This window comes from Syzygium oleosum, unplaced genomic scaffold, assembly GCF_021117445.2.
Source record: "Syzygium oleosum isolate NSW1041296 unplaced genomic scaffold, Sole_v2.1 Sole_v2.12, whole genome shotgun sequence".
In the NCBI taxonomy this organism is placed as follows: domain Eukaryota; kingdom Viridiplantae; phylum Streptophyta; class Magnoliopsida; order Myrtales; family Myrtaceae; genus Syzygium; species Syzygium oleosum.
In genome coordinates this window covers 10,247,258-10,270,085 of record NW_026607496.1, presented here as the reverse complement: position 1 = coordinate 10,270,085, position 22,828 = coordinate 10,247,258, and positions in this window count along the sequence as shown.

The window sequence follows — 22,828 nt, the reverse complement described above, 5'->3', positions numbered from 1 at the left end:
GCTTTACTCATTGCTATGCATGTGTTTGTTAAATGTATGTTAGGCCCGGTGCATGTTCGGCGGGTAGCCCATTATGGTCACTTAGAACCCGACTTTAGGGGTTAATCGGTATGAGTTGCCATTTTGTGAATGCAAATGGTAGCCCGTTATCATTAACCATTAATCAAATAATGTTAAATGATTAAGTGGGTGGGTGAATCGAAATGCATGTAAAGCAAAGACCGATCCCGAGGCCCATATTTGATTAGTGAATTGTTTGCATCATTACCTTTCTTTGGTTGTTCCTTTGTGCATTGTTTGTTGTGAGCGTATCTTATGGATATAAACACCGACACCCGAGAGGCGATCCATGGAGGGGATAGTCCAAAATTGTAAAAGACCAAGGCGATAGACTGATGTCCAATCTAGTCTCAATTTGTATTCACTTGATGGTGGCGATAGACCGATGTCCAATCCGGTCTCAATTGCTATTCAATTTATTCGTTCCTGATCATGTCTCGGGTTTTCAATTTGTGTTGTAATAAAAATCCGACGAGTTGTAGGTTTTACTTTCTTGCACTTGGAATTAGCTTGTCCTTTTAATACCTTGAGTGTTTACTTTGCGCAATGCTTTTCAATACAATTGTTTGTTTATTTCTTTTCTAGACAAAGATAGGATTAGTTTAGAATCTTAAGTGAAAACACAAAAACAAAACGCATGATCACCTAGTGGATTAAGACTTTAGCATGAAAATGGTAAAAAATAAATGCATGACAACTTAGATAACAACCATGATAAGTTTAGTGGTACCGAAAGGGCGTTAATAGAAATATTAACGTACGCTAGTCCCCGAACTCATGATCTCTGGTTTTCGTAGAAACCGGAACGAAACTCCCGCATTTCGGTTGGGTATTCTAGCCGACCCCCGACCTAGGCTAGTGGCGATTCCTAAAAAAGATAAAATTGATCCGCTATCACGCGAGGTATGGATTTAGGGAAAATCCACATTCATGATCAATGGACCGTATGGATGACTAAAAGATCGATGCTTCGGTAAGCCGTCTTTTATGATGTGCCAAACGAACCATATGGATGACTAAAAGATTGACGCTTTGGTAAACCGTCTTTTATAATGTGCCATGCGAATCGTAGAGATGACTAAAAGATCGACGCTTCGGTAAAGCTATCTTTTATGATGTGCCATATGGACTGTTTTATGAACACTTACCTCTAAACCCGCTTCATTGAGTTCGGTCCTCGAGAGGTAGGTCGCGACAGTCATAATAACGATGGGATTGGGTTCGAGTGATGGATAGGATACGATGATGCGACTAGAGGTCTAGGGGGCCAATAGCCGTTCGAATCTTTAATAGCCATTACGATTCAAATCCATGAATTTAAGATTCCCGTAGACGCGAACTTGCATAACATGAGCTTCAAATTTAATTGAGATTCCGTTTTCAACATGTCCAAAAGAAAAAATGTGTGTTTCTACAAAAAAATCGCCATGTCCAAGCAAAGCCGAAAAATGAACGAAGCACCTCCACATGTTGGCCGAATTTGCATACCTCATGCCATCATCCTGTGATCTAAATTCCAAACTTAACACGTTGTGTTGCATATGGATTTTGCTATGTCACGTCATTTTTTTGTCACCTTCAAGTATTGAATTTGCCATGACATGTTGTGCACGAATTTCACCAATGCCATGTCACTTTTGTGACATCCTGAATTTTTATGTACCGGACATACATCGGTGTATATAGATAATTAATTTCCTTATAAAATGACTCTTGTAAATCATAGTCATTTTCTATGATTTTGTCAATTTCAAAATATTTTTCTGACTAGTCGATATTTAGAACAGACACTAAGTTTAGTAACGTTTATGGGCATGTTTAGTAACATTTATGTTTCTTTGTTTTTCTCTTCTTTTGTTTCTTGGAATATAAAAAGAACATAAATCCGTTTAGTAACGTTGGATAATTTTTTTGCTCTCCGGAACAGAAAAGTGGTCAGGGAATTGATTTGGAACAGACACCAGAAGCAAAAAAAATCTACTCCTTGTTCCTAGAAATAAAAAGAGAAACAAGATCGGCTCTATCTCTCTTTCACAAGATATTTTTATACTAAACCCTAAACCCCAAACTCTAAAGCACCAAAACCCTAAACCCTAAACCTCGAATCCCTAAAACCCTAAAACCACAAACCCAAACCCTAAAACCCAAAATTGCAAAACCCCGAACCCTAAACCATAATCCCCAAACCCCAAAACCCTAAATCCTATACCCCAAACTGCAAAACCTAAATCCCAAAACCCAAAACCCGAATCTGTAAACTCTAAACCCTTACCCCAAACCCCTACACCTAAAACCCCAAACCATAAACTCCAAACCCTAAACCTCAAACCTTAAAATCCTCAACCCTAAACCCCAAAACTCGAATCCCTAAAACCCTAAACCCAAAACCCCAATCCCTAAACCCCAAAACCCAAACCCTAAAATCCAAAATCCGAAATCCCAAACTCTAAACCCTAAAACCATAAACCGCAAAATCCCGAACCCTAAACCCCAAAATCCCAAAACTCTAAACTCTAAACCCTATACCCCAAACCCCAAAACTCAAATCCCTAAAACCAAAACCCCAAATCCTGAACCTTAAAACCCCAAACCCAAAATCCGAAACACTAAACCCCAAACCTTAAAACCCTAGACCCCTAAACCGTAAACTACAATTTCCTCGACCATTGCCTGGTATTTGCTTTGTCTATAAGGAGTAATTTTCTTTATGATTATATTAAGGTCATCCAATTCCATGTCATAATATATTTTGATTCTATTTCTATTAGGGAATAGAAATTTTTAGGGTCGTACCAAATACATTTATGTTCTTTTTTTTTTCGGAAATAGAAATTACCAAACGCCTTATTTTGCTTAGAAACTCGTCCAAGGAATAGAAATAAAAAAAACTATTTTTGAACAGGAATTATTTCTGGAAACAGAAATATTGCTAAATAGACCCTAAGTGGGCACTTCACTCATATGAGTTGCTGAGAACTTAATCCACCGGTCATCCCCAACTAATACAAGTTTGAGACAAGTAGTTAACAGTACATAGGATTCAGTACTATCGGTAACAAACAAGGATGGATATAATCCGAAACCCAGCATTATCTAGCTACATAGAGAAAATTTTTGCTCAAGAATTCTCCTAGCACACAGAGACCACGTTGAGAGAAGTACCTCGATAATCGACTCCGGAGTTCAGTTTGACGATGAACGATCTCCCGCAGATAGATTTCAGGAAATCCGCGAGAGTCTTCGTGGTGGTCGACCCTTTCTCTCCACCTCCGCTCATCCTCCTAATCCTCAATCGGCGCTTCCTCTACCTGAAATAGGAATACCCGCAATCGTGATTTAATCAACGAAAAAGAAACAAAATTGCCAACTAATTTGGGCCCAAAATAAGAAGGGCTCATGAACAAACAAATTTGTGGCAAATCCCATGTTCGCCTCCACCTATAACCCCCTAAATACTAGAACGGTGGTGGTGGTGTTTCTCGCCCAAGGGGGCGAGCCATCAAGGTCCAATAAGGAAGCCCATAATTGGTACATGGGCCAAGGGCAAAGGTGAGAAATTACAAAAAATGCCCTTAGTGGGACAAGTGTCAAGCAAAGAAGATTTAATGGAAGATATTTTTTTTGGGGCCAATTATTTGACTCTCTCTCCTCTCTCTCTCTCCATTTGGTAGCCCCACCACCACGGACTCCCCCACCAACCCCATCTTTTTCTTCTTCTTCTTTTTTCTTCTTCTCGGCTTCTTCATTTTCCGCCCACTGCCGAATCGATTTTCGCCAAAACCGACTATTGCCGTGCGTCGCTCTTCCTCACCGCCAAACCACCACCACCTCAGTTCCACTTCTGGCTGAACAGCTCCGCCCCAGCCGCACCACAGCCGCCTGTAGCCGGTCCGTCCAAGCCGCGCGTGAGTTGCACCGCTCGCCGTGCACGCCCGCCGGTTGAGCCGCTTGTTCGCCGCTGTCCAGGCTGCCAAGACACACACCGCCAGCCACCATTCCGTCCTTGACTCAGCCCCCAAGCCATCATCAAACCGCCTCTGGTCGCCATCTAACTGGTGCGGCCGTCCTCCACCCGTCCGTTGCTTATCGTCCGCCAACCGAAGCCACGGTGGATAGTCGTCGTCGTCGTTGGACGAGTAAGTTAACCCCTAATCCCTTATTTAGGATGTTAAACTTGCTTAGGGTAGTTTAGATTTAGTTAACGGTGATTAGTGGTTATTTAAGTGCGAATAGTGGATAAGTTATCGTCGGATGATAAGTTATCAATGGAAATGGTGATAGGTTATCGGTGATCGGATGATAAGTAATCAATGAAATGGATGATAGGTTATTGGTGAATTGGCGATCTGTTATAGATAATTGATTGATAAGTCATTATTATTTGGGTGATAGGCTATCCCTATTCAAGTGATAAGCTATCGGTTGTTGGGCAATAAGTTATTGCTATTTTGATAATAAGTTATCAAATTATTTTATAATTTATATTTTCTTAATTAAATAAATTAATTTTAAGGATTTAATATTAATATTTTATTATTAAAAATTAATTTCCGAAAATTAAATATTAATATTTTCGAATATATTTTTTATATATATGCAGAATTGTGATTGTTTTATGCTTAAATTGTGATGCCGAGGTTGGAAATCGCCGTATAAATTAGTTTGTTTAGCTCAATGATTTGAATGATTATTTTCAACAAAAGATTACGAACTTTTGGAAATAGATTTTTTTATTGCTATGTTTAAGAAATGAATTCGATGCTTTAGGAAGAAAAACATATCTTGAAATGATGTCTTTTCAAGGTCGATCGACTGTTTGTATGTGTGATCCTGTGGAATTGTGATGTGACATTGTTATGAGTACGATCCATGTTTGCAATGGCTAATTGAAAAGATGAGAATTGGCTTGAATGCTTGAGTGCTCATGTGATCACATGTCGGAACCGTCTTGCTGTGGATCACTTGACGTTACTTGATTTATCAGGGTCTTGCTGTAGATCGCTTTACAATACCAAATTTATCGGATACCTGGAGATTATCTGGATTGCCGATACTCCGGATGCCAAGTCATGGCCCGAGGTCGGATTCGATGCTCCTTACGGGATACCATCTTACTGTAGATCGTTTGATGTTGCTGTATTGGAATGCTGTCTTACTGTAGATCGTTTGACGTTGTCGTGCTCGACGGGGCGGGATGATGCCCGATCATGCTAGAAGATTGCCATATTGTTGTAGATCGCTTGATGTGTAGTGGCCCAGAGGGGTCGTAATAAATGAAACACACATGTTTGCATAGTGCTTTGTCGCGACCTAAAAAAAATCGGGTTTTTGATCTTAGGCTAATGGATTACTAGATTAATTAAATTAACTAACCTAGCTCGAGTTCTCCCAAACTCTACCAAATCGCAACTTAGGTCAAATTGTGAGCATGCAAATATTTTCAATGGGAGTCGCCACTAATCATTTAAGGTAGGTTGATTGGAAACCTAAATAAAATAGCGGGAGTACTATTTTATTTCTGCGAACCAGAAATTATAAATTCGGGGACTTGGTTACGCTAGATTCCCTAACGCCCTTTCAGTACCAATTTCAAGAGAAATACTCAATTGGACAATTTTGATAAATCCTGACTTAGAGTTCAAAGGTGCAGAAATTTTCTTTTTTGATTTTTTATTTATTTAAATGAACGCTAACCTATATGTAATGACGTGCAAAAATTGACATGTGATTAATGCAACCTAACATGCAAACTATATGTCATGCGACGACGTGATCTATTTCTAATGACGAGCATATTATTTTTTTTTTGTATTTTTTCTTTAATGAAATTCGGAATTAAAAATGCCAATTATCTAAACATGCAATTTTAAACTAAAGAAATTAACCTATTCTAGAGTAATCTTTTTGGCATTTTTTTTAATCAAAATTCGAAATTAAAATCAAGTAAAAAATATATAACCGCTAAATCTTTCGAATTAAGTTTCGATCTGAAGCCTGACAAATCGATCCTAAAATTCGAAATACCCGCTATGGAAATAACTCTATCTAAAGCCTGATAGATAGATTTATTTCCACGTGTGCGGTTGCGAATTAGGAAATTTTCCTAATCGATCACATCTTGAAAAAAGATTAGATATCTTAAATATCTTGGATATATTCAAAAGATTTTGAAAATTCTCAATTCTATCCAAATTTGAAAAGTAATAGATATCCAAGATTTCAAAAAAGGAAATAAAATCCTAATTGAAATAACGCTTATTATCCAAATATGCAAAATTAGATATCAATAAGCACAAATTAGGCAACCAAATATTCGAATCAAATCGGGATATGATAATTACCTGATTTGCAGATTTCTTTCCTAATTTGAATCTGTAGCGGATCAGGATTGCGGATCGGCGGTGCGTCGGGAGCGGCGGCGTGACGTCGGGAACAGTGGCAGCTAGCGACGGTGACACGACAGGAACGGCGGCGCGGCGAGCGTCTCCGGGCAGCGACCAACAGGCGGGGACGGACGACTCTCCGGCGGCTGTGCAGCGAACAGCAGCAGCACAGGCGGTGGGCTAACGGCGGTGCAGGCGGCTCCAGCTGGCGAGCGGCGGTGCAGGGCAGCTCTCCGGCGGCTGTGCAGTGAGCAGCGGCGACACAGACGGGCGGAGCAGGGACGTCCAGGCGGCGGTGGCACCGGCGCGGCGATGGTGTGCGACAAGGCAGCGGCAGGCAGGCGTGCAGCGGCGATGGCACACGACGGGAGCACACGTTGCGCCGCGGCGGGGAGAGCGGCGCGAGGCGGGCGGTGGCCGACGGCGGGCAGCCCGGCATAGTGCGGCGAGCGGTGGCCTTGCAGCGGCGTGCGGTGCGGCGCGGCGGGCGGTCTCTTTCTCTCTCTCTCTCACTCTTCTCAAAATTCTCTCGTATGTCTCTCTAAAAATTTGATCTGAAAAATTCTGAGAGCCCCCCCGCTTGATTATGAAACATAAACATATATTTATAATATAAACCTAGGTCAATTAGCCGGACTTTCTAGTCCTAATGGGCTTAGGTTTAGGCTTTAATTTAATTCTAAGTAGGCTGAATTAATTTGGGCTTTTCTTTAATTAAGCATAATGGGCTAATTTAAGCTCAAATTAAGACAACCAAGCCCTTTTGCGTGTGATTTTCTGCTCATGCTTTCCGAGTGAGCCGAATCTCGTTCGGTGCCCGAGCTCGATTTACGTGATGAATTTTAAGCTCGCTTACCACCGCCGATCCGATGCGAATTGCAGTTAATCTATATGAACCTAAACTTTATGCTATGCGATTTGTAATATTTTTGTTCAGGGATTAAAATTTAATCCCTAATTTTCTATGCAATTAATCACTAAATGATGCGTCGAAATTTAGGTGTCAACAGCTGCCCCTCTTTGAGTGGAGGCTCGCAGAGGTTTCGCTCAAAGACTGAGACCTAAATTTAAACTATGCAAAATGATGAATGATGATTTTTTTTTAATGCAATGATGCATGATATGCAAATAATAAAGAACGTATGCTAAGGCTTCTCACTTCGTGTAAAGCGGTGAAAGAGCCTTACATACGGACCGCACAAAAAGCGTCCAAGTGAGGGAAAGCTTTATAATGCTTTGACTTCCCTCGATCTCCAAACTTCTGGTCCACTGGAAGTAAGGTTCTCGAGGTACTGGATTGCCTATTTGATACCTGTAGTTTCCTACAGATGCTAAATAGCGCATGATATAAAGAAAGAATGAGATGTGTTGCCCATACCATTGGGCAATCACGAAAAGGATCATGTCACCTCTTCCATTGGATGAACATGAAATGGGGTGTGCCGCGTACTCCACTTAGCAACACCAAAATCGAAATTATGCTGCCTATACTACTGGGCAAACATGAAATGGGGTGTGCCGCGTACTCCACTTAGCAACACCAAATGAGATATTATGCTGCCTGTCTTACTGGGCGAACATAAAATGGGGTGTGCCGCGTACTCCACTTGGCAACACCAAATGAGATATTATGCTGCCTGTCCTACTGGGCGAACATAAAATGGGGTGTGTCGCGTACTCCACTTGGCAACACCAAATGATATGTCACCTATTCCACTTGGCGAACATATGAAAGAGATCATGTCTCACATTCTGGGAAAAGAGAAACAATGAAGAATAATTAGTAGACGTACCTGATTTCTTCTTGTGTTATAAAAATGGCAAAGCCAATTGCATTGCACCTGTTTTTACTTGAGAAAAGGCTAAAACAACACATGCGCAGGGGCAGAGAAAACATAATTCATGAATCTGCTTGCATTACCAAGCTTTACTGGGGAATTTATCAATAAGAACAACCATTTCGTCCTTTTGACAATTTGATCACATTAAATGAGAGACCTTTAATCAGAAAGGACTTTCTACTCACTCTCAATGAAAGGCTTTTGACCCGACCTTTGATGCGGGTATAAGAATCACTCAAACTCTCTTCATCGTGCTTGACAAGGGTTCGGATATTCTCAAAATCAGTATGACTTGACCAATCTGAGAGGTCTTTATAAGGACTAAAACGTGGGTTTGGTCAATGGCTTAGCAAAAGGGACTCTTCGAGTCGAGGCTATTGAAAGAATTGATATGACCAGCTGCTCCGGGTTTACAAGTCAGGAATGCTGCAAAAATGAGATAGAAAAATCTTGCTCGCACTTCTTCGAGCAACATTTATAAGCATTTGAAACTTTACGTTAACTCAAGTGCCCTATTCTGAAGAGATTTCGATAAGGGTTGTAACATAGGTTCGGGTAGGCTTGAAATGAATGGCTTATTTCATCAAAGGGGGGTATTATGAACATGGAGATTGGTGATCATCCAATTATGCTACTAGTACCATTGACCTATCTCTAGCAATTGCTCCACAAATGAACCTTCAAACGGTCTTTTCCTTGAAGACTGATCTTGTATGTCCACTCAGTTCTTGCTGAAGCTTTTCTTTCCCTCCTTTTTCTCTCTCTTCTTTTTTTTAGAGAGATTTTCTTTTCGAGAGATTTTTCCGAGAGAGAGAACTTCAATTTAATGGAGTCCTTTTGCGTCCTTTCTAATGAATTTTCTTTCTAACTCCCATTTGCCTCAAGTCACCTTGAACTTGCTTTGAGATGATTTCATTTGTTTATCACCAGAATGATCACCAATCGGGTTGAAATGAATTCACCGCTCAAATTGGGTATGCAAAGGGTATAATGTGTAGGGATATAGAAAGAAATGATCTTCGTCATATCTAAGGCACTCGAGCTAACACAGAACTTGCATGCAATAAATATACTTGAAGATTGATGCAAGTGAAAGCAAGAAAATTCTAACCATTTTGAACTTTCTAAGAAATTGCCTCGGTATGGGGTTGTTCCTGACAGGGGTAAGAAATGAAACTTCGTTCAAAGGGGTTAAGCAAATGATAACCTGTAGTGTTTAGATAGAGGAAATGAATGCCTCTCATCATTTTGGTCGTCATACTTTTCGTGAGATAATCCTTTACCTTGTCAGCACGGAATTTTCACTCAACTCGCACTAGGGATTATTATTCAGAACATGTATGGAAATGTCTTGCCTTTCGTCATCTTGAAGTCTCTCATGCAATATGATCGCTTCATTAGGACAGAAACAGATTGCCAAATCAAAAGCCTTCCTCAAACAAAACTTGGTAACATAAATTGATTCATGAAATTCAACTTGATACTTGATAGAAACAAAGTCAGAATGAGTACAAATCAAGTGTAATACTTCTTCACAGAATTGGAATTAACTGGACTGGAAAAAACACGACCATCCATCTCGACCAAAATCAAAGCACCTCGTGGAAGAACTTTCTTCACAATGTACGGGCCGTCAAAATTTGGGGCGAATTTTCCTTCTGCAAGAGGAACTATCGGCAATAATTTCCGCAGGACAAGGTCGCCTACCTGAAAATGTCGAGGCCTGACTTTCTTGTTGAAAGATTTAGCAACTCGTTGTTGGTAGCACTGGCCATGACATAGAGCTCTAAGCCTTATCTCATCAATCATGTTCAACTGGTCTAATCTCTGCTGGATCCAATCTGCTTCTGACAATTGTACCTGTGAAAGAATACGCAACGAAGGAATTTCAATCTCAACAGGTAGAACTGCTTCCATACCGTACACAAGAGAATATGGAGTTGCCCTTGTAGATGTCCGGATAGAAATCCGATATGCCATAAGTGCAAAAGGTAATCTCTCATGCCAATCACGATAGTTCTCAGCTGTTTTAGCCAAAATTTTCTTGATATTCTTGTTGGCTGCTTCGACCGCTCCGTTCATCTGCAGACGATATGGAGAGGAATTCAAATGCTTGATCTTGAACTCCTTGAATAGATCATCCACCAATTTATTATTTAGATTCGACCCATTGTCAGTAATTATAGTCTCAGGTGTACCATATCGAGCAATGATGTCTCGACGAATGAACTTCACCACAATCCGGGCCGTCACTGTCGTATAGGACATAGCTTCGATCCACTTCGAAAAGTAATCGATAGCGACCAGGATAAACCGATGCCCATTTGACGCTTTAGGATTAATTGGGCCAATCATATCAATGCCCCACATAGAAAATGGCCATGGTTCAGACATTTGATGCAATTCATTCGGAGGAGTTTTAATCTTGTCATCATGGATCTGACATTTGTGACAACTTCGGACATGCTGAATGCAATCACTTTCTAAATTGAGCCAGTAATAACCCATCCTCATTATCTTCCTTGCTAGCATATGACCATTCATGTGCGGACCACATATTCCCTCGTGTACTTCTAGCATCAAATGAACAGCCTCGGTTGAATCAACACACCTTAATAAAACCGAATCATAGGACCGCTTATATAGGCATTCCCCGCTCAAGAAGAACTTCGACGCCATTTTCCTGATATACTTTTGGTCAGATGCGGTACTTTTCTCAGGAAATTCCTGTGTTTGAAGATATGCCTTGATATCATGATACCACGGTTTGCCGTCAGGCTCTTCTATCGTGGCCATGCAATAAGCCGGTTTCTGTAAGACCTCTATCTTCAAAGGTTCAACTTTTAAACCACTTGTCACTCGTAGCATTGCTGATAACGTAGCCAGAGCATTGGCAAAACTGTTTTGAGTCCTTGACAAGTATTCAAACGAAATGTCTTCAAACTCTTCCACCAACTCTTCCAGATAGACGTGATAGGGCTGCAACTTAGCATCTCTAGTTTGCCATTTACCAACGGTCTAAAGAATAATGAGGGTTGAATCCCCGAACACCTTAAGTCGAGTTACTCCCATTTCAATTGCAGCTTGTAACCCGAGGATGCATGCTTCATATTCGGCGATATTGTTCGTACAAGGAAATATCAGTTTCGCTGCGACCGGATAATGTTGTCCGCCTGGAGATATTAAAACTGCCCCGATGCCTGATCTTGACAAGTTTACGGCTCCATCAAAATACATGGTCCATACATACTCATCAATTGGCATGACTCTATCCTCTAACGGATCCAGATCCTCATTTTTCCCAGGATTTTCAGCCAACACATCAGCAATTACTCGTCATTTGACTGATTTCTGGGACATGAATCGAAAATTAAATTCTGAGATGAAAATTTGCCATTTTGCCAGTTTTCCAATCAAAGCGGGTTGATTGAGCAAGTATTTGATGGGATCACACTCTGTCACAAGCAATATCTGATAGTGCAAAGTGTATTGCCTCAATCTGTGTAGTACCCAAACCAATGCTGCGCACGTTCTTTCTGCTTCGGAATAATTCATCTCAGAGGCGGTGAATTTCTTACTCAAATAATAAATCGCACGCTCCTTTCCATCCTCTTCACTTTTCTGAGCAAGCATGGCACCTAAGGATTCACTGTGGATTGTAAGGTACAGGATCAGAAGTTGCCCCGGCGTTGGTGGAACAAGCACTGGCGGATTCATCAAGTAGTGTTTAATCTTGTCGAATGCCAGTTCACACTCTTCATGCCATCTAACCAGCGCATTCTTCTTGAGGAGTTTAAAGAAAGGCTTCGCTGTCTCAGATAGCTGAGAAATAAATCTGGCAATATAGTTTAGTCTGCCCATTAAGCTACGAACTTCCTTCACCGAAGAGGGAGATTTTATTTCACAAATGGCTTTCACTTTTGACGGGTCAGTCTCAATCCCTTTGTTACTAACAATGAAGCCAAGTAGTTTGCCAGAGGCTGCCCCGAACACGCATTTTGCCGGATTGAGGCGCAATTTGAACTTACGAAGCTTGTCGAATAATTTCGTCAAGGTTTCTATGTGATCTTCTCCACGTCGAGTTTTTGCAATCATGTCGTCAACATATACCTCAATCTCATTATGCATCATGTCATAGAACAACGTGACCATTGCTCGCTGGTAAGTTGCCCCAGCATTTTTGAGACCGAAGGGCATCACCTTGTAATGAAATGTCCCCTAAGGAGTAGTAAATGCTGTTTTCAACTTATCATCCTCATTCATCAAGATCTGATTGTAACCTGAGAAACCATCCATGAAGGAGAATAGTTCGAATCCAGCTGTACTGTCCACAAGCACATCAATGTGCGGGAGTGGAAAATCATCTTTAGGACTAGCTTTGTTCAGATCTCGGTAGTCAACACATACTCGAACCCGATCGTCTTTCTTCATCACTGGACTATATTAGCGACCCATTCTGAGTATTGGGTAGTCTCAATAAATCCCACGTCAAGAAGCTTCATGACCTCTTCCTTGATTTTCTTCGCCAGTTCTGGCTTAGCTCTTCGCGGCCTTTGTTTAACAGGCTCAACCGAAGGATCAGTCGGTAGACAATGTTCGACGATCGATAGATCAAGACCCGGCATATCAGCATAAGACCAGGCAAAGATGTCTTGATAATCCTTCAACAACTGGGTCAAGCGTTTGGCCACATCTTCAGGAAGACATGCCCCAATCTTCACCTCTCTAGGATTCTCCGTGTCGCCAAGGTTGATCACCACGGTTTCTTCGGCGGTCAGAGGCTTAGATTTCTCATGGATTTCTAAGTTCCGTCGTATCTCTTCATCATTCGGATTAGAATCATCTAAGTCATTGGATTGGCTTGCATCACATATATGAGGGTCCACGATTCCCGTCCCTTCACATGCCTCGAGATTAGTCCTGAAACATGAAAGAAAGGGATCAAAAAGACAAGACAGGGCTTAACTACGTGCAATTTTTGAAAATTGTTCTTTGCTTTTTTTTTTAAATTCATTTCACTTTAGAAGACCTCGAAACGAGAATTCTTGAGAAGCCCAACCCTCAGTTCTTACCGTAGATGACAAATTTTTCAATCGTTGGTTATCGTCATCGGGTTGGTTTGGGACACTTCAACAAGATTCAAAATGCTAAAAAACGCTGTAATTTTATTGATATTGAACTAATGAATTACATCTTATTGGATTGAAAAACCTAAGTGCAACATGAATAGGAATGACAATCGAAAAAAAGCAATAAAGATTCCCACGCAGGGGAGATACGAAAACTAGAAATGATTACTCTTGAGGGCTATCGCCCATCCCTTCAAGTGGTCCTTCAGTGATTGCACAAATGGAGGTCTCAGCAAACCAACCGGTGAGGTAAGCTATACCATCATCAAAGTCCAACACCCTCGACTCCGGCTTCTTGAAAATACAGGGTGGCCGGTCATCCTCAGAATCGTCAGACAAACTGACCAGAATCGCTTTACCGTGCTTCTTAGGTGAGTCAGTTAGGGCTTGTGGCGACTCAGGAAAGATAAGCCCAAGATTATCCTCAGTCGGGCTCAGATTTAAATGTTCATATCCTCCCACAACTCCAGCCGAGTGAAAGGTGTCGTTGATGGAAGGTGGTAAGGGGCTTTGACCTGCTCCTGTTCGGCTTCTGCAACAATCGTTGCTTTGTTCGCGGCTTCCCTGCCTATGATATCCCAAACCAGCTTTGTGGGATTGTCCATTTGTCTCGATCGGGGCATGAATGCCTTGGCCTTCTTTCCCAAGACCCTGACCTGGCTTAAAACCATTACCGACCATGACCTTAGCCACCATGAGAGCTGCTTTAGAAACTTCAGGAACGGGCAACGGCATATCAGAGGAAGCTTGAACAACTTGAACTATCTCAAATGAATGATAGCTATCCTCCTCAACATGATCGGGTTCTATGCATGGGATCGATGTTGCATTGAAGATTCGGTGATCTTCCTCTCCATAAATTGTAACCAACTTTGCTTCAGCCACAAACTTGATCTTCTGATGCAAACTGGAGGGTACTGCGCCTGCATTGTGAATCCATGGCCGTCCCAGCAAGAAATTGAAAGCAGAAGGGATATCCAGCACTTGAAAAAGAATATCAAACACTGAAGGTCCGATCTGCAGCTTTAAGTTAATCTGGCCTATGACATCTTTCTTTACTCCATCAAAGGCTCGTACAGAAGTCTTGGCTGCTTGCATGGTAGATGGAGGAATGCCCAGCCTTTTCAAAGTAGCCAACGGGCATAAATTCAGAGCCGACCCGTTATCAACAAGCACCCTAGCCATGTGAGTCTCCTTGTACTTCACTGATATGTGAAGCGCCTTATTATGACCACGTCCTTCAACTGGGTATTCCTCATCATAAAATGCTACTTGATCTTTGAGGAGGATCGTCCCGACAAACCCTTCTAGCTTATTTTCTTCAATAGTCTCGGGCACATGAATCTCACCCAACACCTTCATTAGAGCACTTCGATGCTTATCTGATGTCTGGAGAAGTTCCAACAACGAGACTTGTGCAGGTAACTTTCTCAGCTGATCAACCACGTTATATTCACTAGCCTTAATCACAGCTAGGAATTCCTTCGCTTCTTTCTCAGCCACTAGCTTGGCCGGTTGCTTATCAGGATAAGTTCGCCCTGACCTCGTTATCAGATCAACGTCATACGACCATGGAACCATCTTGTCACTCTCATAAGCGTAGGGCTGAGGTGATGCCAGGATCAATACTTCCGGAGTGTCGGTTATAATGATCCCGAGGTCACCGTCAGAGGCGTCCTCGAGAGCGGGCATGTCAAGATCCAACTTCACTTGTTCATCGGTCATCCTTGCGAGTTCTTCATTCCAATCAATGATGACTTGGGATATAACGGCCACTACCCCGAATTCATCTGCTGTCCCAATCATCCCCTCTCTCACCAACTCATCCACTTTCTTTCTTATGTCACCGAGTGACACCACTTCACCGGTCGAAACATAACCAACTCGGACTAAAGCATCGAACATATTTTTGAGAGGGACCCTGAAGCCTCGAACCTGCTTGACTCCCCGGCCAAGGACAACATTTGTACTGCTCGAATGATCAGGGAGTGGATTGTTCTGCACATTGGGCTTACCGGCTGGCTGTAGTGCAAACGCTCCAGTCTCGAGTAGATCCTGCACTCGATGTTTGAGCACTTGGCAATCATCTGTCGAATGCCCAACCTCACCTCTATGGTAATCACATTTCTTCGACGGATCATACTTTGCATAGCCGGCAGCGTTAGATCTTTGTGGCTCTGAATTCAGCAAGTTCTTCTTCCTTAGCACCGCCAGTACCTGAGATAACGTCCCGGGAAGTGGAGTAAACTGGCGGGATTTGCGCTGTTGGCGTGGGTCTTGCTGGCCTTGCCGTCCATAAGAGGTGGTCTGCTGGGTGCTAAATTGTAGCTTAGGAGCCTGAGCTGGCGTCTTCTACACATAGGTCATGTTGACTTCGGGGACATGCTCTTTGTCCTTCTTACTAGTAAATCTCTTGCTTGATAAACCTGACTCACTGTACCATCCTTTCTTGAGCTCGGTCTCAATCTCCTCACCCATGGCTATCAGCTGGCCAAAAGATTGGGCGGCCGTTACTAACATTCGTGAACGAACCGGCTGCGGTAGAGTGGACACGAACAACTTCATTAAGTCACGTTCTGAGGGTTCAGGCATGATCTGCCCTGCCATGTTCCTCCAACGAGTGGCATACTCCTTTAGAGTCTCGCCCTTTTTCTGCTCAGCTCTCTCCAAGTCTTCCCTTGTAATAGTGACGTCGAGATTGAACTTGAAGTGCTTGACGAAAAGGTTTGCCACCTCTTCCCACGAGTCTTTCCGGTTGATCTGGTGGTTGGTATACCACCTCATTGCAGCATCCTTCAAGCTTGCTTGGAAGGTTTGGATCATTAGGGGTCCGTTAGACACATATCTATTCATGAACCCCTGGTACATATCGATGTGCTGAATTGGGTTCGAGGTGCCGCGTACTTCTCAAAGGCTGGCATCTTGAATTTATCAGGCACTTGGACCCGGGTAAAAATGGACAAATCAATAGGCGGAACACTTTGAGTTCCCTCCACTTCACGTAACCTTTGGTCGAGCTTGGCCAACAACTTGGCATTCTCATCGTTGGGGGGTGAATGAGGAACAGGGACCGACGGAGAAGCACTAGTGTCGATCAAAATGGCATCATCCAGTTGAAGGGTTATATTAGTGTTTATTGTAGGAGATTTGTCAAGGCAGAGGCCTTGACGGGTTGGAGGTGGAATCTCTGATTGGGAGGCAACATTATCTGCTGCTGCTTGGCCATGAGATCACTCATCATTTTGGACATGGAAGCCGTGATCTGCTCATTGATTGTATTCATGTGTTCTTTCAGCTTTTCGTCGATCATGGCTGCAATCTCGGCTTGATTGGCCATCCTTCTTTTGGTCACCGATCAAGTATTATGAGAATGAGGGGGATCCGTGGCAAATTACCTGCAAAAAAGTAACGGTGGAATAAATACGACAAGTAAGAATAACGAGTCGGTCCATGACATCCTCTAGACCCTCAAGATGAAATTTCTTTCGAACGACCGATTCGTCCAGTAAATCCCGAAATTCCAAATTGCTTTATTCAATAAAAACCTGGACTGATTCCAAAATTTACAAATTATAGCTCAACATTTTTCATTGAATTGCTCAAAATGGAAAATGTCTAAAAAGAATTCTTATAAAAATCGTTCAGCAACATTTATTACCAAAAAACATCAATAGCTGGTGTACAAATGTAAGCTAACATTCCATCTTAAAAAGAAAAAAAAACTCCCTAAACCAAATTAGAAATCAGATAGTCTTCCTCTTTTTAGAGGCTACGTGATCTATAGACGAATGGGCCTTCAAGGCGCGCCGTAATCGTGCATTCTCTTCAGCCAGAGCATCTGCCTTATCCTGGGCCTTCGTCGCCTTTTCTTCGCTGATTTTGATTTGAGTCTGAAGGGTATGCCGTACTGTCACGACCGGGATCTTCGGGAGCATCTCAGCAGGGATGGTATGATGCTAAATATACCGGGCTATGGCAAAGTGACTTCTCATCCTTCCGGTGGGCTCATCCGCGGGCCAAATCAGCTTCTGAGTGGAACAATTCTGCCAAGCCTCAGAATGACGCCTATGCTCGACTCTGTAGGACTCGTCCTTCTCGAACTGGACTTGAAATTCATTGGGCTTGAGTGGAGGTGGGACATCCTGCAGAACTCGGAATTGACGTGTAACTCGAAGGGGCTGATAGCAGGTTGCCCCATAAATGCCCATCAAAGGTACGGGCTTCTGATCGCCATGGTATAATCGAGCCTCAACCTCCCGAAACCACACAGCTTGCCAAAGGAAAATCTTAGAGCTTGGATCCTTGAACAGATGGACCCATTGTGTATAGTGCAAGCTCTTAGTTTGATCTTGTATTTGTTTGAACCTTAAAATAGGGTTATCAGTCATGTCCATTTCAAATATAGTCATATTTTCCCCAAATTGAGAAAGGTGTGAGAAAAGCCAGATTTGTAAAAGCTCAATCGGGGCTCGAAAAGCTCTATCTTTTCCTTTCTTGAATCGTGTCAGAGACATGAAAGTTTCTGCTAGAATTGTGTTTATAAAACTAACTCCACCACATATTTGTTTTACCGTCCTAGCTATCACCGGATCAATAGCATTTTGACGGAATGGAAAAACGATGAGTCAAAAAAAAAAACTAAGATAAAAATTTTAGATCTCATGAGGACGGAGTTATTTTCGAAACATTCAATAAGAAAAGATAATGGGCATGCTTGACAATTACCCTTTAGCACTTTTTCAATTTCCTTTTTAGTCAAATTCAAAAATTCAGCAAGCACTACCACAGGATCTACCTTAATGGGTGGTTCGACTATATCCAACTCAATCGATTTCCCAATGGCAATACTGTATTCTTCCAGAGTCGGTGTGAGCTCAAACTTACCTCCCAACACAAATGTGGTTGTCTCGGGGCACCAAAAATGAGCGAGTGCTTGCATGATCCCGCTCTAAACATCTATGTCTAGGATTGGCAGCATGAATCCAATACGCTTGAGAACGTACTGCTGATCATCTGGCTTCAACTGGCTCCATAACTTCTTGAGCTCTAGCTTCGGAGTAGGCACGAAACGGATATCGAGGCGACCCATTCTTATAGACCATGTGCCAAAAGACTCAACCTAAACCATGGACCGACTCAAAATAAGATACAAAAAACCAAAGATAAAGCTCGAGAAATTACCATCTTTGGGGAAAAAATGTCAATCACAGAGACATGTACATGAATCGTGAGTTTAAATCTTAATCTATCTATCCTAATGGCTTTTGCAAAGTGAAATGATGAACGGAACGACACGTCGCAGCCTCGCGTACAATCATCATGACTAGTCGCGGCCTCGCATACCGTAGTCATTACTAGTCCGGTCCAATCACTTCGGCTTGGTTCAGTCGACAAGGGTAACCTCCATGCATTGTAGCCTCACGTGCATGAGGACGACCCTTGAGCCATTTTTGAAAAAAAATTCGGGATCCAAATGGGATAACCTTTAGCGAAGTCTTACCACCAAGGTTAAAGAACCATCCAAATACCATCTTAAAACTATGGGTGTGACTCAGGTCCGGTCACAGGTTGTGTGTGGTGTAGTGCAAATACTGTAAATCATGCACAACAATTATATGCAAACACCACTTCAATAGTACAAAAATTAAATCACAATTCCACTCCACCAAGCCTGCAAAACAAAGGGTTAGCCAATCACTACTCCCCTTATAACTCCCATCCTGCAAAACCATTTAACACCTAAGAATGAGAATCCGATCAAATTTTGTCAAATCGAGTGATTTTTCCATAAAAATTTTTTGGCCTAAGTCCTCCTTAAAATTTTTTTTTTAAAAAAAATTAAAGTTAATCTCCCCAGCGGAGTCGCCAAGCTGTCGCGACCTAAAAAAAATCGGGTTTTCGATCTTAGGCTAATGGATTACTAGATCAATTAAATTAACTAACCTAGCTCGAGTTCTCCCAAACTCTACCAAATCGCAACTTAGGTCTAATTGTGAGCATGCAAATATTTTCAATGGGAGTCGCCACTAATCATTTAAGGTAGGTTGATTAGAAACCTAAATAAAATAGCGGGAGTACTATTTTATTTCTGCGAACTAGAAATTATAAATTTAGGGACTTGGTTACGCTAGATTCCCTAACGCCCTTTCGGTACCAATTTAAGAGAAATACTCAATTGGACTATTTTGATAAATCCTGACTTAGAGTTCAAAGGTGCAGAAATTTTCTTTTTTGATTTTTTATTTATTTAAATGAACGCTAACCTATATGTAATGACGTGCAAAAATTGACATGTGATTAATGCAACCTAACATGCAAACTATATGTCATGCGACGACGTGATCTATTTCTAATGATGGGCATATTATTTTTTTTTTTGTATTTTTTCTTTAATGAAATTCGGAATTAAAAATGCCAATTATCTAAACATGCAATTTTAAACTAAAGAAATTAACCTATTCTAGAGTAATCTTTTTGGCATTTTTTTTATCAAAATTCGAAATTAAAATCAAGTAAAAAAATATAACCGCTAAATCTTTCGAATTAAGTTTCGATCTGAAGCCTGACAGATCGATCCTAAAATTCGAAATACCCGCTATGGAAATAACTCTATCTAAAGCCTGATAGATAGATTTATTTCCACGTGTGCGGTTGCGGATTAGGAAATTTTCCTAATCGATCACATCTTGAAAAAAGATTAGATATCTTAAATATCTTGGATATATTCAAAAGATTTTGAAAATTCTAAATTCTATCCAAATTTGAAAAGTAATAGATATCCAAGATTTCAAAAAAGGAAATAAAATCCTAATTGAAATAATGCTTATTATCTAACTATGCAAAATTAGATTTCAATAAGCACAAATTAGGCAACCAAATATTCGAATCAAATCGGGATATGATAATTACCTGATTTGCAGATTTCTTTCCTAATTTGAATATGTAGCGGATCGGGATTGCGGATCGGCGGTGCGTCGGGAGCGACGGCGTGACGTCGGGAACAGTGGCGACTAGCGACGGTGACACGACGGGAACGGCGGCGCGGCGGGCGTTTCCGGGCAGCGGCCAACAGGCGGGGACGGGCGACTCTCCGGCGGCTGTGCAGCAAACAGTGGCGGCACAGGCGGTGGGCTAACGGCGGTGCAGGCGGCCCCGGCTGGCGAGCGGCTGTGCAGGGCAGCTCTCCGGCGGCTGTGCAGTGAGCAGCGGCGACACAGACGGGCGGAGCAGGGACGTCCAGGCGGCGGTGGCACCGGCGCAGCGGTGGTGTGTGACGAGGCAGCGGCAGGCAGACGTGCAGCGGCGGTGGCACACGGCGGGAGACGGCAGCGCGCGACAGGAGGCAGTGCAGGCGGGCGGTGGCGCGGCAGGAGTGCAGTGGCTGAACGGCGGAGCAGTTCCGGCGTAGTGCTGCAGGCGGTGGCGCGGCAGGCGTGCAGTGCGGCGCGGCGGGCGGTCTCCTTCTCTCTCTCTCTCTCACTCTTCTCAAAATTCTCTCGTATGTCTCTCTAAAAATCCGATCTGAAAAATTCTGAGAGCCCCCCCGCTTGATTATGAGACATAAACATATATTTATAATGTAAACCTAGGTCAATTAGCCGGACTTTCTAGTCCTAATGGGCTTAGGTTTAGGCTTTAATTTAATTCTAAGTGGGCTGAATTAATTTGGGCTTTTCTTTAATTAAGCATAATGGGCTAATTTAAGCTCAAATTAAGACAACCAAGCCCTTTTGTGTGTGATTTTCGACCCATGCTTTCCAAGTGTGCCGAATCTCGTTCGGTGCCCGAGCTCGATTTATGTGATGAATTTTAAGCTCGCTTACCACCGTCGATCCGATGCGAAATGCAGTTAATCTATATGAACGTAAACTTTATGCTATGCGATTTGTAATATTTTTGTTCAGGGATTAAAATTTAATCCCTAATTTTCTATGCAATTAATCACTAAATGATGCGCCGAAATTTAGGTGTCAACATGCTTGATTATGGGGTGAAAACTGCTAGGCATGGTATGGGACATGCCCAAGGGGGTTTTACCTTATAATCGAGACACACGTGAATGTTGATGCATGATGTATGGGAAATCTCGATAAGTGTTCCGATTACATGATATGATTGTTGCATTGTTGTGGCACGTGAGGACTTAGGTTAGGCATGATGTGTGTGCCAAGGCGAGGTAAGGATGCCTGTGGTTGCTTATCGGCTTATTGATATTTTTATCTCATTTGTCGTAGTTAAACTTTTTACAGGACCTTAGCATGTCAATGAATCCAGTGTGGTTCGGGGTATCGCAGGATATGGACACTGTTATTTCCATGCATGTGTTCCCCGACAAGCCATATGTTTTTTAGCGCCATCGGACTACAATGTGGGTGGATGAGGGACTAGCTTGGTGGAACCCTCATTAGTTCCAAGCATGATTTATTAGGGATGGTGAGGATCTGTACGAGCCTCTCATGGGTTTCGATGGTCCTCCGGACAAGGGTCCTGGGCACAAGATATGGGACCCTATGGATGTTGATCCATTTGACAGGTCAGTAGAGGATCTCGAACCCGAGCCCGATCCTGTTCCTGAGTACTCGTCAGATTATGAGCCGTCGGAGCATGACCCTGATTCGCCCTACTTTGACTCACTGACCCTCTACATGGATAGCCCCTGATAGACCTGTCTGGAAGCTGACTTTTTTACTTACTCGTTGTTGACGAAGTAGATTGACCCCCAGCTTGGTATCTTTTTGTAGGCTTGTAAAAATGTTTCCCAGGGGTTAATCAAGTAAATAACTAAAATGGTGTTTTGGTTTGACTGTTGTGAACTGTTTTCCTATCTATCCCTATTTATTGTTGTTGTCTGGGTGAATGTTATTATAGCTTCCGCATGCGTAATTAAAAGATAAAATGAATGGTCGGCGACGAGTCCTAGGACGTCACAACTTATCAACCAAGGTAGGATGTTGCGCACTCGAATGGGATCGGGCCGTGACACTGACCCTTGCCTAGGCGAGGGCGTCCCCAGCGAGGGGGACCCTCGCCCAGGCAAGGCCAGGAGAGGGTGGGCTTCACCTAGGCTAGATCGAGCAAGGGGAGCCCTCGCTGGGGTACGCCCTCGCCCAGGCAAGGCCAAGCGAGGTCGGCCTCATCCAGGCTGAATCTGCCGAGGCCGGCCCTCGCCTAGGCCACAGTGGCCTCATCGTGCATTTCTTTCGGCCGAGCGATGCCCGGCGAGGCCGCCGTGGCCAGGATGAGGGCCGGCCTCGCCAGATCTGACAAGGGGAGCCCTCACTGGGGCAGGCCCTTGCCCTCGGCGATGCCCGGCGAGGCCGACGTGGCCTGGGCGAGGGCCGTCCTCGCCAGATCTGGCCTGGGCAAGGCCGACCCTCACTTGACCTTGCCTAGGCGAGAGCTCCCCTCGCTGGGG